General features: G+C 40.7%; 1 long non-coding RNA gene across 1 annotated transcript in view; it reads right to left on the minus strand.

Moving 5' to 3' along the window:
- Positions 1–6,162: 6,162 nt before the first annotated feature.
- LOC138424719 (uncharacterized) overlaps positions 6,163–12,747 on the minus strand; it is a 50,386-nt gene continuing 43,801 nt past the window's right edge. The window contains exon 5 of the long non-coding RNA XR_011250950.1: positions 6,163–6,202. This is a non-coding gene — a long non-coding RNA (uncharacterized lncRNA). The remainder of the gene's footprint in view (positions 6,203–12,747) is intronic.

Genomic DNA, 12,747 nt, shown 5'->3' on the forward strand with positions numbered 1-12,747 from the left:
CTGGAATTGTTATTATACTGATCATGGGAAAAACAAGTCCACAGGCTCTTGGCGGGGGTGAGGAGGGTGGGGGTGGGAGTGTCAGGGGGACTTTAGTTGTGAAATGTAGTAGACACAGTTTCAGCTCTAAAATCAGAGACAGAATCTCTCTCTCAGTAACGACCCTAAATAATTTTCTTAACCTTCCAGAGCTTCACTTGCTTTCGTGTACAGTATAGGAGTAAAAGCAGTTCCTGGCAAGAGTAAGTGAGACTGTGCACCGCTGGCCTGCACACACTGCAACCACACTCCTGCAGGCTATTGTGATGTAGGAGCAAAGAGGCAGATGATCTGGAGGAGCAGTGGTTTCAACAAAGCTAAAAACAGCTTCTATTCTTGAACTGCTTTTCAGGGCATTTAATATACTGACTTGCATTAAGAATATCTAAGAAGAACCATTTTCTATTGCATTTTGCAAATTTATTCAACCACAGCAATTTTTGGATCTAACATTCAGGGTAGAGGTTACCAACTGGCGGTCCATGGGTCAGATCTGGCTAACAGATGGAGAGATATTTTGGCCAGTGCATTGTTGCTTTTAAAAGTTTCCTCTACTCAAGTATAGCAAGATTTCACATACAGATGGCAAGATTACACATAAAATTTGACTTTTTGGCTTCTCTTGAAAAGTATAAAGGTTGGGCCAAGCTGGGTCACTTCCACGTGGTAACACTTGGCGGGAAATTGGGTGGGCAGAGCTGTGCAGCAGCTGCCTTCTTTAGATGGGGTGTGAGCTCTCTGCTCAGTCCATGGCCCCATGATATCCCAGTCTGCGACTCCTGAGAGTCTATTGCTTTTCACATGCTGAGATATGGAATGTAAAATAATGTTTTGTCCACAGGCCCCTTCATTTACAAATTACATAGACATCTGCTTATTAATTATGTCCATGATTTACTGAATCATCATTAAAAAGCATGAACCAAGAATAATTTAACAGAATGAGATTCAAAATAAATATGAATCAGAAGTTTTACTCTCCACCCTTCACTCTAGGGGCCACTGAGGCAGCTTCTTGTACAGAGTTGGCACCTGGTCAGGGCTCAGGACTTAACTCTTACATGTCATTATTGATGCTTGGATATGAAGATGTCTAACTTCTTTGTTAAAGAAAAGCTGAACACAGAACCACCATGCCTGTAGCCAACCCTGAGCTAAATGTCTTGTGTATCTGAACTCCTCCATCCATGCAAGCAGATTGTGAATTAAGCACTATTTTGCTTTCACTTGACTCTTGAAGATTAGTTTTCCTTTCTTTTAACTTTTCATGCCCAGTACCATAAAACAACAGTCTTTGGAATCCAGGATCTGCCTGAAATACTTCCTTAGGTAAATGTCCATTTGTACAAAGAGAGAAATCAGTGCACAGCATTTTTTTTCAAATATTGAAGTCTTGCTTTAACCAGAAAGATCTGGGAAAAAATTAGACAACTGTGAAGGGACTCGAAGAGTCTCAAAGGAGTCTCATTGTGTTTTAGTTCCTGAGAGAGGAACATTATAGTGAAGAGTAACTGCTTGTGAAGTCAACTGAGATTTCTTACCATTGGGCACCATAGACTTGGGCAAATGATGCAACCATTCCAGTGCTCTCTATGACGTGGACCCAGACAGTAGGACAACCATATTGTCAAAACTGTGGGCTCTGAATCACCCTGGGTTCCAATTCCCACTCTACCACTTACTGGCTGGATGTCCACAGCAAGTGACACAGTGTCTCCAGGCCTCAGCTTTCTGTTCTGTAGTAATAGTACCTCCCTCACAGAGCTGAGAAGACAAAATGTGTGTAAAGCACTTGCCACGCTGTTTAGGCACACGAAAAGTGTCCGGCACATATTACTTATTGTATTGCAAAGAAGGGGTTATTTCTCTTGCTTTTCTGCTCTCATGATCAGAAATGTGGATGTCCTCCTTCAACTCTTTGAATCCCCTGTTTTTCAGCTGTTCTGACCCGCATCTCCATTACGTCAACCAAGTGTTAGAAACCTTTATCTGTGAAGGGCCAGATGCATTCCTTAGTAGACTGTGAATTCTCCATCACCGTTACTCACGTCTACCTTTGTCACTAGAAAGCAGCCATAGAGGATACAGAAGTAAATGGGTGCGGCTGTGCACCAGTAAAACTTGACTCACAAAAAATAGGCGGCAGCAGGATGCGGCCCTCAGGCCAAAGTTTCTGCCCTCAGATTTAGGCTCTGTTTCTCCTCCAAAGATGCACAAAGCAGGCAGGAGAGGCCACTGGGAGAACCAAGTGCTTAGCATGCGTGCTCCAGAAGGAACCAGAGAAAGGAGCCTGGGCTTACATGGATTAGGGAAATGGGAGAAATGGAGTCCTTTCTCCCTGCAGAAAGTTAGCTAGCTTCTCTTTGTACAACAGGACAGTCTCAAAGTAGAAGGCACAATGCCTCTGTCTGTATATTGGGGGGAGGGGATGGAAACAGTGCTTGGCACAGCATCCGATGCCCGAGAGTGCTCCCCTCACACCCCTCCAGGCTGTTTGCCCACAGTGCTCAAAATCCCTGGCAGCTGGGGTGGGGTAGGGGGCTCAGAGCCTGCAAATGTCTGCACCAAGGAAAGCTTTGAAATGGTTCTATCATTGTTTATGCCATATGGAAAAGGTCTCAAATATTCCTCCTAGAAGCTTGCTGAAATCATCAGGAAAGGAGTACCTGAAAAAAATACTTTGTAGCATTTTTGCTTGTCCCCTCTGCCCCCATACACTTTCAGTTTCCCCCACATCTTCTGCAGGGAGAAGTATCTTCTCAAATCACCAGTTCCTACTGAGGGAGATCAGTCATGCCTCTCTTCTGTCTCCATCTTTCTCTAGAAGGAGAAAAGTCTCTTCTCCTCCCATCAACCTCTTGAGTAGAGAAAGAAATACTTTCTCAGAGTGAGCCAGGGCAGCTTCTTCTAACGGAAGGTACTACCTTTAATGCTCTTTTGTGCTCCACCTGCCCTGTTTCTGAGATCAGGAAAACATCAGGAAGCTCTGAGTGCCTGATTTGTGAAAAAAAAGTTCCTGAATTGGGCTCTTTGTGTCTGGGAAAAAGGTCACCAAACTGGGTGGAGGCTTCTTGTGGTGAGATCTGCCTTCCTTCCACTCTTTGCTTTCCTCCAACCAATACTGAACATGTGACATATCTCCATAGTAGGATGCTAGACATAAGCTGGTGGTGATTTGCTTACTTAAATATGAGGATTTTTTTTTTTTGACTCTTAGAAGGGTCTGTGCAGATCATGCTGACAGTGAAATTTGGATTCCATCTTAAGTGGAGATGTTTTTCTTTTTCCTGCCATCCTAACTGGGGTAGATGTTGAGGAGAAGATTACAAGGACACTTTAGAGCATGGATTCTGGTTTATTTGATGTGTGTTCAGAGCTTCCCTGGTGGCTCAGCTGGTAAAGAATCTGCCTTCAGTGTGGGAGACCTGGGTTCAATCCCTGGCTTGGGAAGATCCCCTGGAGAAGAGGAAGGCTACCCACTCCAATATTCTGGCCTGAAGAATTCCATGGATTGTATAGTCCATGGGGTTGCAAAGACTCAGACACAGCTGAGCAGCTTTCACTTTCAGGTCATAATCAAGCTGAGAAATTTTCAGAAAATCATCTGCCCATCCTCTGTGCTGCCCAGATAACAGCTCTGCTTCTTCAAACAAGATTGATAATAGATCAATAGATAGATAAAAGTGGTTCAGTTGTGTCCGACTCTTTGTGACCCCATGGCCTGTAGAGTCCATGGAATTCTCCAGGCCAGAATACTGGGATAAGTAGCCTTTCCCTTCTCCAGGGGATCTTCCCAACCCAGGGATCAAACCCAGGTCTCCCGAATTGCAGGCAAATTCTTTACCAGCTGAGCCACAAGGGAAGCCCCAAGATTGATAATAATAGATGCAATTCCCCTTGATCGGGAGGTTTTGAGACTTGGGTGTGCCTTAGAATCATCCAGAAGGTGTTTGAAAAGAAAAAAAAAGAGAGAAAAGGAAAGTCACTTGGGCCCACCTCTAATTTAATAGGGCTCAGACAGGTCCTCGGAGGCTCTGTCTTTACCATGTATACACTGCCTACCCTCTCCACCACTCAGGCAGTGTGAATGAGCTAGAAACTGTAGCTGGAGACATACTTACTTAACCCGAACACAAAGTTTATAATGGGCTAACTCTGAGACATGATTCCTCAGTCCTTAGGTGGATATTAATGAGCTGTGTCTTAAGGATCATTCTCCCCCAACCAACTACTGAAAAATTCTTCAAGGTTGAAATTTGGTTGAAATTCTTCAACCAAAAGGGAAGAAGTCTAAAGATTCAAGGAGGCTTGAATCTGGTGTGCATTTTCACATGCATATCTCATTTATATTTATCTTATTTTTCTGATCTGAAGCCCATGGACTCACAGAATATGTAAATAGATTTTGGGTGGGACTATGAACTTTGAATGGGAAAAGGTTTCTTTTTGTTGTTGTTGTTTTACTAACCTCTTACTAAAATTCAGTATTTTCTTCCATTTTGAATCCAGGTAACAAACTGTTATCTCAAAGGTACTTGTGACTTGATCACCAGATGAAATGACAGATATGTTTATATTGCATCACTGCTGCTGCTGCTAATTCACTTTAGTCGTGTCCGACTCTGTGCGACCCCATAGATGGCAGCCCACCAGGCTCCGTCGTCCCTGGGATTCTCCAGGCAAGAACACTGTTGCACATATCTGAACATACCTGGTCTTATCACTAGTCTGAAATCACAGTGGTCTTTAGACCCACTGCTTAGTCTTCTCATTTAATGTGTTATGGAAACACATTTTTTTCTTTTATTTACTTATTTATTAATATTTGGCTGTGCTGTGTCTTTGTTGCTGTGCCCGAACTTTCTCTAGTTGCAGCAATTGGTGGCTATTCTCTAGTTGGGATGCATGGGCTTCTCATTGTGGTGGCTTCTCTTGCCTTGGCACATGGGCGCTAGGGCACATGGGCTTCAGTAGTTGTACCTTCTGGGCTCAGTAGTTGCAGCACACAGGCTTAGCTGCCTGATGGCATGTGGGATCACCAGGGAAGTCCCACACTTATTTCTAGATCGATTGATTTTAATACATTAAAATGCATTTAATACAATTTAATACAATTTAATACATTGATAATTTTACTTCAACATGATTGGTTTTGTTTACAATCCTAGGTATTTTATGCATTTAAAAATGCAATTCTTTTTCAATTGAGGTTTAGTTGATTTACAGAGTTTTATTAATTTCCGCTGTACAGCAAAGTAATTCCATTATACATATACATGCATTCTTTTTTAATGTTATTTTCCATTATGATTTACCATAGGGTATTGAATATAGTTCTCTGTGCTATGCAATAGGACCTTGTTATTTATCCATTCTGTATATAAAAGTTTACATCTGCTAATGCCAATCTCCCACTCCATCCTTCCCTCAATCCATTCTTTCCACTTTGCCTAACCACCAGTCTAATCTCTATTTCCACGATTCTGTAAAAATACAATTCTGATTCCACTCCTGGGTATATATCTGAAGAAAACAAAAACACTAATTTGAAAAGATACGTGCACTCCAAGTTCATAGCAGCATTGTTTATAATAGCCAAGACATGGAAGCAACTTAAGTGTCCATTGGCAGATGAATGGATAAAGAAGATGTGGTATTTATATACAGTGGAATACTAGTCAGCTCTAAAAAGGAATGGAAATTTGCTGTTTGGACCAACATGGTTGGACTTGGGAGATACTGTGCTTGATGAAGTAAGTCAGACAGAGAAAAATAAATAGTGTATGATATCACTTTTATGTAGAAAAAATAAATCAGTGAATATAACAAAAAATAAGCATACTCACAGATACAGAGAACAAACTAGTGATTACGAGTGGGGAGAGGAAAGAAGGGGGTGGCTAGATAGGAGTAAGGGATTCAGAGGTACAGACTACCATGTATAAAGTAACTAAGCCACAGGATATGTTGTACAGCTCGGGAAATATATCAGATATTTTATAATAAATATAAATGGAGTATAACCTTTCAACATTGTGAATCACTCACTATATTGTAGCCCTGAAACTTAACTGTAACTTAACTATAAATTTTAAACTATATTTAAAATAAAAAATAAAATCCAGACAAGGGATTTGTAGGTTTCCTGGACTGCAGATGGGATCTGTGGAAAAAGACAAAACAAAAAGGTTAACACCTGGTGAGATTATCATTATCACAATGACTCCTAGAAGATGGCAAGATGTAGTTACTATTGTCCTCTTTCAAAGGATGAGGAAGCTTAGGGAAGTCAAGTGACATGCCCAAGATGGCAGTAGTGGGTAACAGAGCCCAAGCTCCTATGGGATGCTCAGGGTTCCCAACCGACCACAGTCATCAGTGTGGGAGGGAACACTGGCCCCTCTCTGTGCAGGAGCCAGCATGTGAGATGGAGCAGTGGGAAAGAAAAAAAACTTTGAGGAATTCTTGCATCTGGGGTAGGCTTTGGAATAATCACCAGAACAGCCAGAGGATGAGTAGAAGCATAGAGCTGGGCCTGTCAGAGTGGGGTCCAGTGATTAATTGGTACAGGGAACACAGCCAAGAGCAGAGAAACCACACCAGATCTCCATCCATTTCTCCATGCCCTGGGGTCAGAGATGGAGCAACTGGAATCTTTTATAAAAGAGGAAAGTGTGGAATGTAGCCATTGGGGGAGTTCTGCAAGGAATTCACAGGTGTTTTCTTATTGTGCTTTGCCCTCCCTGAGGACCTCTGGGTGTGCTGTTCGAAATAAAGAGGAGGGGTGGGGGTGCAGCCAGGCTTTGCTCTGCGATCTTTCATACACCTCCCCGCCCCCACAGTCCTGTATTTTTTTTTATAGGCTACAGAGGTTTCTGTTGAAATTTCAGAAGTCATGTTCACAACACAGGGATCTGGGTCACTGGGAAATCCGTTGGGCTCTTCAGCAAATGTCATCAGGCAAACCCAGAGGGTCTTTGGGTCTTACTGGGGGTCAGTCACTAGGGTCACCCCACTCTAGGCCATGAAGCTAACCTCTTCATCCTTCTTTAAGTCACCCCATCATGGTTATTCTGTAGATTTGGATTCAAGTGAAGATCAGGAAGCTTTTCCCTCTCTTGAGGAAAGAAAGCTCCAGAGGTTGGTTCAGCCCATTTTTTCCTGTTGAAATGCTGGTGAGAGTGTGTTAGTAATTGATACTCAGAAGCATTTAGTGACAGGGAAACACAGCTGTTGTGTGTCCAGAGGTCATATTTTCCCCTAAAACTTACTCAAATTATGAAATGATGGAAGATTTGCAAAAAGGTTTTTAAAAAATAAAACAAGAATCACTTTTAACTCATCACCCAGTAAAACCAATGTTAATATTTTGGTGCCTTTTCCTCTGGCTAGAAAAGTAGACAATTAGGCAATTTCTCTATGTCCATAATGTAGACCATGTACAAGTACAACCATTGGATGGATACTCTTCCATCAAGCAGTGGGGAATCTGTGTTCCTCTCCTGGAACTGAGTGAACCATTGTAACTGTCTTGATAATAGAATGCATTGAAGTGACATTGTCTGATTTTCAAGGCCAGGTTATAAAAGGCAATACAATTTTTCCCTGCTCTTTTTCTCTCTGGGGACATTTCCTTTTAGAATCAAGTCACCATTTCATGAAAACAAAACCCCTGCTGCGTGGAAAGGCCTTGTATGATGTTCTCACTAATGGGGCAGTGAGGCTTCAGTCAAGAGCCAGCATCGACCCCCAGACACTGGGTGCATGGGACTGTAGATTAGGGCAGCCCCAAACCTCCTCCTGTGATTGTAGACCATGCAGAGCAGAGATGAACTATTCTGTCTGCCTTGTCTGAATTCCTGAGCCACACAAATTGTGAGCAACAAAAATGATGACCATTCTTTGAGCCACTGAGTTTTAGGAAATTTGCTATGTAGCCAGAGTAACTGGAATATTGCTCTAACTCTTATAGCAAGACTGGAATAAGATCTCTGAGACTCTCTAAGTGAAGTTGCTCAGTCGTGTCTGACTGTTTGTGGCCCCATGGACTGCAGCCTACCAGCCTCCTCCACCCATGGGATTCTCCAGGCAAGAGTACTGGAGTGGGGTGCCATTTCCTTCTCCATCCCCACATTTATTCTGATCCACTCTGGTGTATCACCAAGCTTGATGTTTCTTGCATAGGTTTTTCTTTATCCAATTCTGTCAGGAGAACTTTTCCCATCAGTCTTTCTATTCTTTAACTTTTTGCATTTTCCTCAGTTGTCCCAGGTCTTTTGTTGGGAATTAAGAGGCTGCCTCAGAGACTGCAAGCCAAATGCTATTTTAAGCCAGATGTTAAATTGGCCTCTTCAGGAAAGATCTAGCCAGTCCTTCAACAGTTATTGACTAAGAAATTACTCAAACCAATACTGGGCTTTGTCCAAGGGAGTTTATTAAGTGAAAAGATGCGTATGAAGGTTTTCTTAAAAAGAAAAACAAGGAAAAGAAAAAAAAGAAATGCCCCCTGTGCTTGAAGTTGAGATTCCTTGAGCCTCTCTGTAATCCTCTTCTCCAGAAGAAGAAAGGGAGGTGGGAAGACCAACAAACCAAGAGAAAGATGTAATGGCTTAAATACTAGGTGAAAAAATAGGCTCATGTTGTCTGATGAGAGATTCAGGAGAGATTCAGGATGTTTAAAATTTGTGAACCTAGGGTGCCAAGCTAGTCTCTGACACCAGCGCTTTTGTGCCTGTTTTTTGACATTTTTTTCTCAGATATGAACCTGGCTCATTTCTTTTAGCCCTCTGCTCAAGCATCCTTATAAAAGGTCCATAAGGTGGTGATATAGTTTAGTTTGGTGTGGGGAATGGGGAGAAGGCATAAGAACAACTCTCCCATTTGTATAAGGAAAATGTATGTGCCCAAACTGGTCCTTTTAGGGGGACATCTATTTTTGTTACATTGTGTAACTTAAATGTTACACCAAACTACCTCCTGAAACTCTATATATGTTGTGTTTTTTTTTCATATTTCCATACTTACAGGCCATAGGGCTAGGAGGAAAAAAGAAAGCACAAATAGAGGAGAAAATGGATAAAAATTAAATATATGGATACTCAGGTTTGAATTCTAAGAGATTAAATATTGCCAAGTTAGCTCAGAGTCCCAATCAGAACAGATGACACATGCTAAATAAAATCATTTGGTAAGTTTTTATTTACAAAAGGTCTACTTAAGGTGGTGTGGGTGGAGGGTACCACAGGGGATGGTGCAGAAACTGGGGCATATCTGGAGTGAAGTTGTCACTATCATGGCCTAAAAGGGAGGGTGAGGTTGCTGGAACTGAAAAAAAGAGACGGTCGCATAGAACAGCTCCCTTGAGAGCACTGTGACTTTCTGTTGAGACACAGTTGAGGGACTTTCTGTTGAGACACAGTTGAGGAACTTTCAAAGGGGGCCAGAGAAATTAACAGCCAAATCTCACTCCTTCCTTTTCACCTGCTGGAAATTTCCACTGGCTCTACCTCCCTGGACCCCAGAGTTATCAGAGGCTATTACACAAGTCCACATATGTCAGCTCCTGAGCAGACAGCAGAGTAAAGAGAGTAGTGGGTCTGGAGAGCAAAAGAGAGGTCTCTAGCACACTTGCCACCCTACACATGTAAAAGTTTTCAAATTTGAGAAAATGCTTGCTTGAACTGCTAAGTATTATTGTTGTATTTAGTTGCTAAGTAATACCGACTCTTGCTACCCCATGGACTGTAGCCTACCGGGCTCCTCTGTCCATGGGATTTCCCAGGCAAGAATATTGGGGTGGGTTGCCATTTCCTACTACAAGGTATCATCCAGATCCAGGGATCTAATCATTGTCTCCTGCATTGCAGGCAGATTCTTTACCCTGAGCCACCGGGGAAGCCAGCTAAGTATTATTAGTAATGCCTAAAATGTGCGAATTCAATGTTAAACCAAATAAAGATTTCAGAAAGACATTTACAAGAGCCTAAGATTTATCACTCATCTTCTTGGCTCAAATGTAATTGAGTACTCTGAGTGTGCACCAATAAACTCCATTCCTGTTTATCTTCAGGTGACTGGTCTTCACAGTCAGACTCCTGGGTACTGAGCCTTGATGAGTGATCCTTTTAAAACATGAGTCTGATAATGCCTCCCCTCTGTCAACCACCCCCTTCTCTATGTCTTGGATTAAGAATTAGAGTCTTTATAATGGCCTACAAGACCCTGGATAATGGGCCGCTGGCTATTCTCTGAACTTACCACTACTTCCCCTTGCTCACCTGACTTCAGGCACACTATTTCTGATCTATCAATCATAATCTGCCCCAGGGCCTTTGCACTTGTTTTCACTACTGTTTTCCAAATATACGCATGACTCATTCCTATACTTTTATATGTTCAAATATCACCTTTAAAGAAGCCTACCTGGAAGTTCTATATAAAGTAGTAATTATAGCAAAATGTGTTTTCCAGAAAGAGCCATACCAATAATTCCTGTCCCACATGATCTTCCAGAAACTTGCCACTGCTCATCCATCAACAGGTGGAGTCTGTTTTCCCTCTCCTGGGGTCAGACTTGTGAGTGCCTCAACAAATCGATTGCAGTGGAAGTAATTCTGTGAATTTCCAAGGCTAGTTCATAAAAGGTAATACATTTCTTTGGGTGCTCTCTGTTCCTAGACATTTGCCTTTGGAACTCGGCTACATTTTTTAAGAAAAGAATCTGTGCACTTACTGTGTACCTTTTCCACCATTGTATGTTGTATGTGTGTGTGTGTTTGAGCCAAATTGTTTCTCCAATTCACTAGTCTGAAGATCAGTGAAACTTCTTCTAGAAGCTCTGTTTGAGTAATCTCAATTGCCTGTGATCATAATCTATATGGCAAGGTCCTAGACTATAAGCTAGAACTTAAAGCTATGAATTAAACCTGGGAGGAGAGGGTAGCCTCTTTTTGTCTGTCTAATGAGAGGAATTTGAATTACTGCAGCCATAGGGAAGATTGTGGGCAGTTTCAAAAATGGCCTTAGCAATATTTATGGTCCCACATACTCATTCATAACTTCACCACTTCCCATTAAGAGGTGAGGTCTATTATCCTTTGTTTGGGTATAATCTGAGAAATGTAGCATCCATATAGTAGAAATTAAAGAGTTATTAAAACATTGAAAAGGAATGAAAATAAAAGAGGATGTGTTTATGGATAGGAAGACTCCATGTCATAAAAAGTATTAATTATGTGTAAATTAATCTATACATTCAAAAAATTGTAATTACCATTTTAATATGTGGCACTTTTCATAGAACTGGCCAAGCTGGTTCTAAAATTCATACATGGGAGGAAATGACCACAAAAAACTAAGGAAATTATGAATAAGAATAGAGTAAGATTTAGAGGGAAATATTTATACTGGGGTATATTAACATTATAAAGCTATGGCAGTTAAATATTGTGGAATTGGTACATGGATAGTTGGATACCAACAAAACAGACTAGAGAATAAAGAGATACATACTCATGTACATATGCTGCTTGACTTATGATAAGGTAGCCAGATAGAGCAGTGGGGAAATGAAGTGCTTTCAGTAAGCGGCCCTGATACATTCGGTTATCAATAAAGGAAAAATTACATCAGAATTCTCCATTCCAGTTTCAGGTGGATTTTAGACCTAATTGTGTAGGTGAAACTAAAATTTTCAGAATAGGAGGATGTCTGAATGACCTCAGGAATTTCCTGAGACGAGAAATCAAAGAAGGATTTTCTAAACAATACACAAAAATCACTAACTATGAAGAAAAAAATGGATAAAATTGATTATATTAAAATTTATAACTTCTCCTCATCTAAGGACACCAAAAGCAAGATGCAAAGAAACTTACCCACTAAGAGAAAATATTTGCAGTGTATATAAACCCATAAGGGATTATCATCCAAACTACATAAATAATTCCTTCCCATCACTAATAATTAGCAAAATACAAATGAAAATGAAATATCATTCACAGACCACAAATTGGCAAAAATTTAATCTGTTAATATCAAATATGGGTGAGAGTGTGGGGAAAAGAAAAAGTTCATACATGCTAGTGAGAGTATAATAAAGTTGAACCACCCATTGTAAATAAGCAGCATTTACATTTCTAGGCACATATACACAAAGAACCATATCCAGGAATATTTGTAGAGGTGTTGTTTGCTATATGAAAGCATTAGAAACTATCTAAATGTTTATCAGCTGGAAGATGGAAAAACAAAATGTGGTTTGTTCATACAGTGGAATATTTTATAGCAGCTAAAATGAGTGAGTTAAATTAGACATGTAAACATGGATAAATTTCTAAAATATGAGTAAAGAAAATCGTGTTGTAAAATGATCCACACAGAATGATCCACTTATGGAAAGTTTTAAAATATGTAAAATAATACTGTTGTTTATAATATTGCATGTATAATAAAAATATTAAAACAGACTTAGGAATGATAAAAACAAAATCCATCTGGGGAAGGAGGGAGATAGAAATAGGGATACTAGGGAGTCTCAAGCATATTTGTGATGTTTCATTTCTTTAAAAAGAGAAAGAGGGCTATTTCAAATTAAGCTTTCTTTAAGTTTTGCTGTAGGTAAGTAGGCGCCCAATACATCATGCTCTATGCTTTTCTGTTGACATATATTTTTTTAAAGCTTAATAAGAATCAGAAGCCTCAGTGGTC

The sequence above is a fragment of the Ovis canadensis genome, chromosome 19 (genome assembly GCF_042477335.2).
Source record: "Ovis canadensis isolate MfBH-ARS-UI-01 breed Bighorn chromosome 19, ARS-UI_OviCan_v2, whole genome shotgun sequence".
In the NCBI taxonomy this organism is placed as follows: Eukaryota; Metazoa; Chordata; class Mammalia; order Artiodactyla; family Bovidae; genus Ovis; species Ovis canadensis.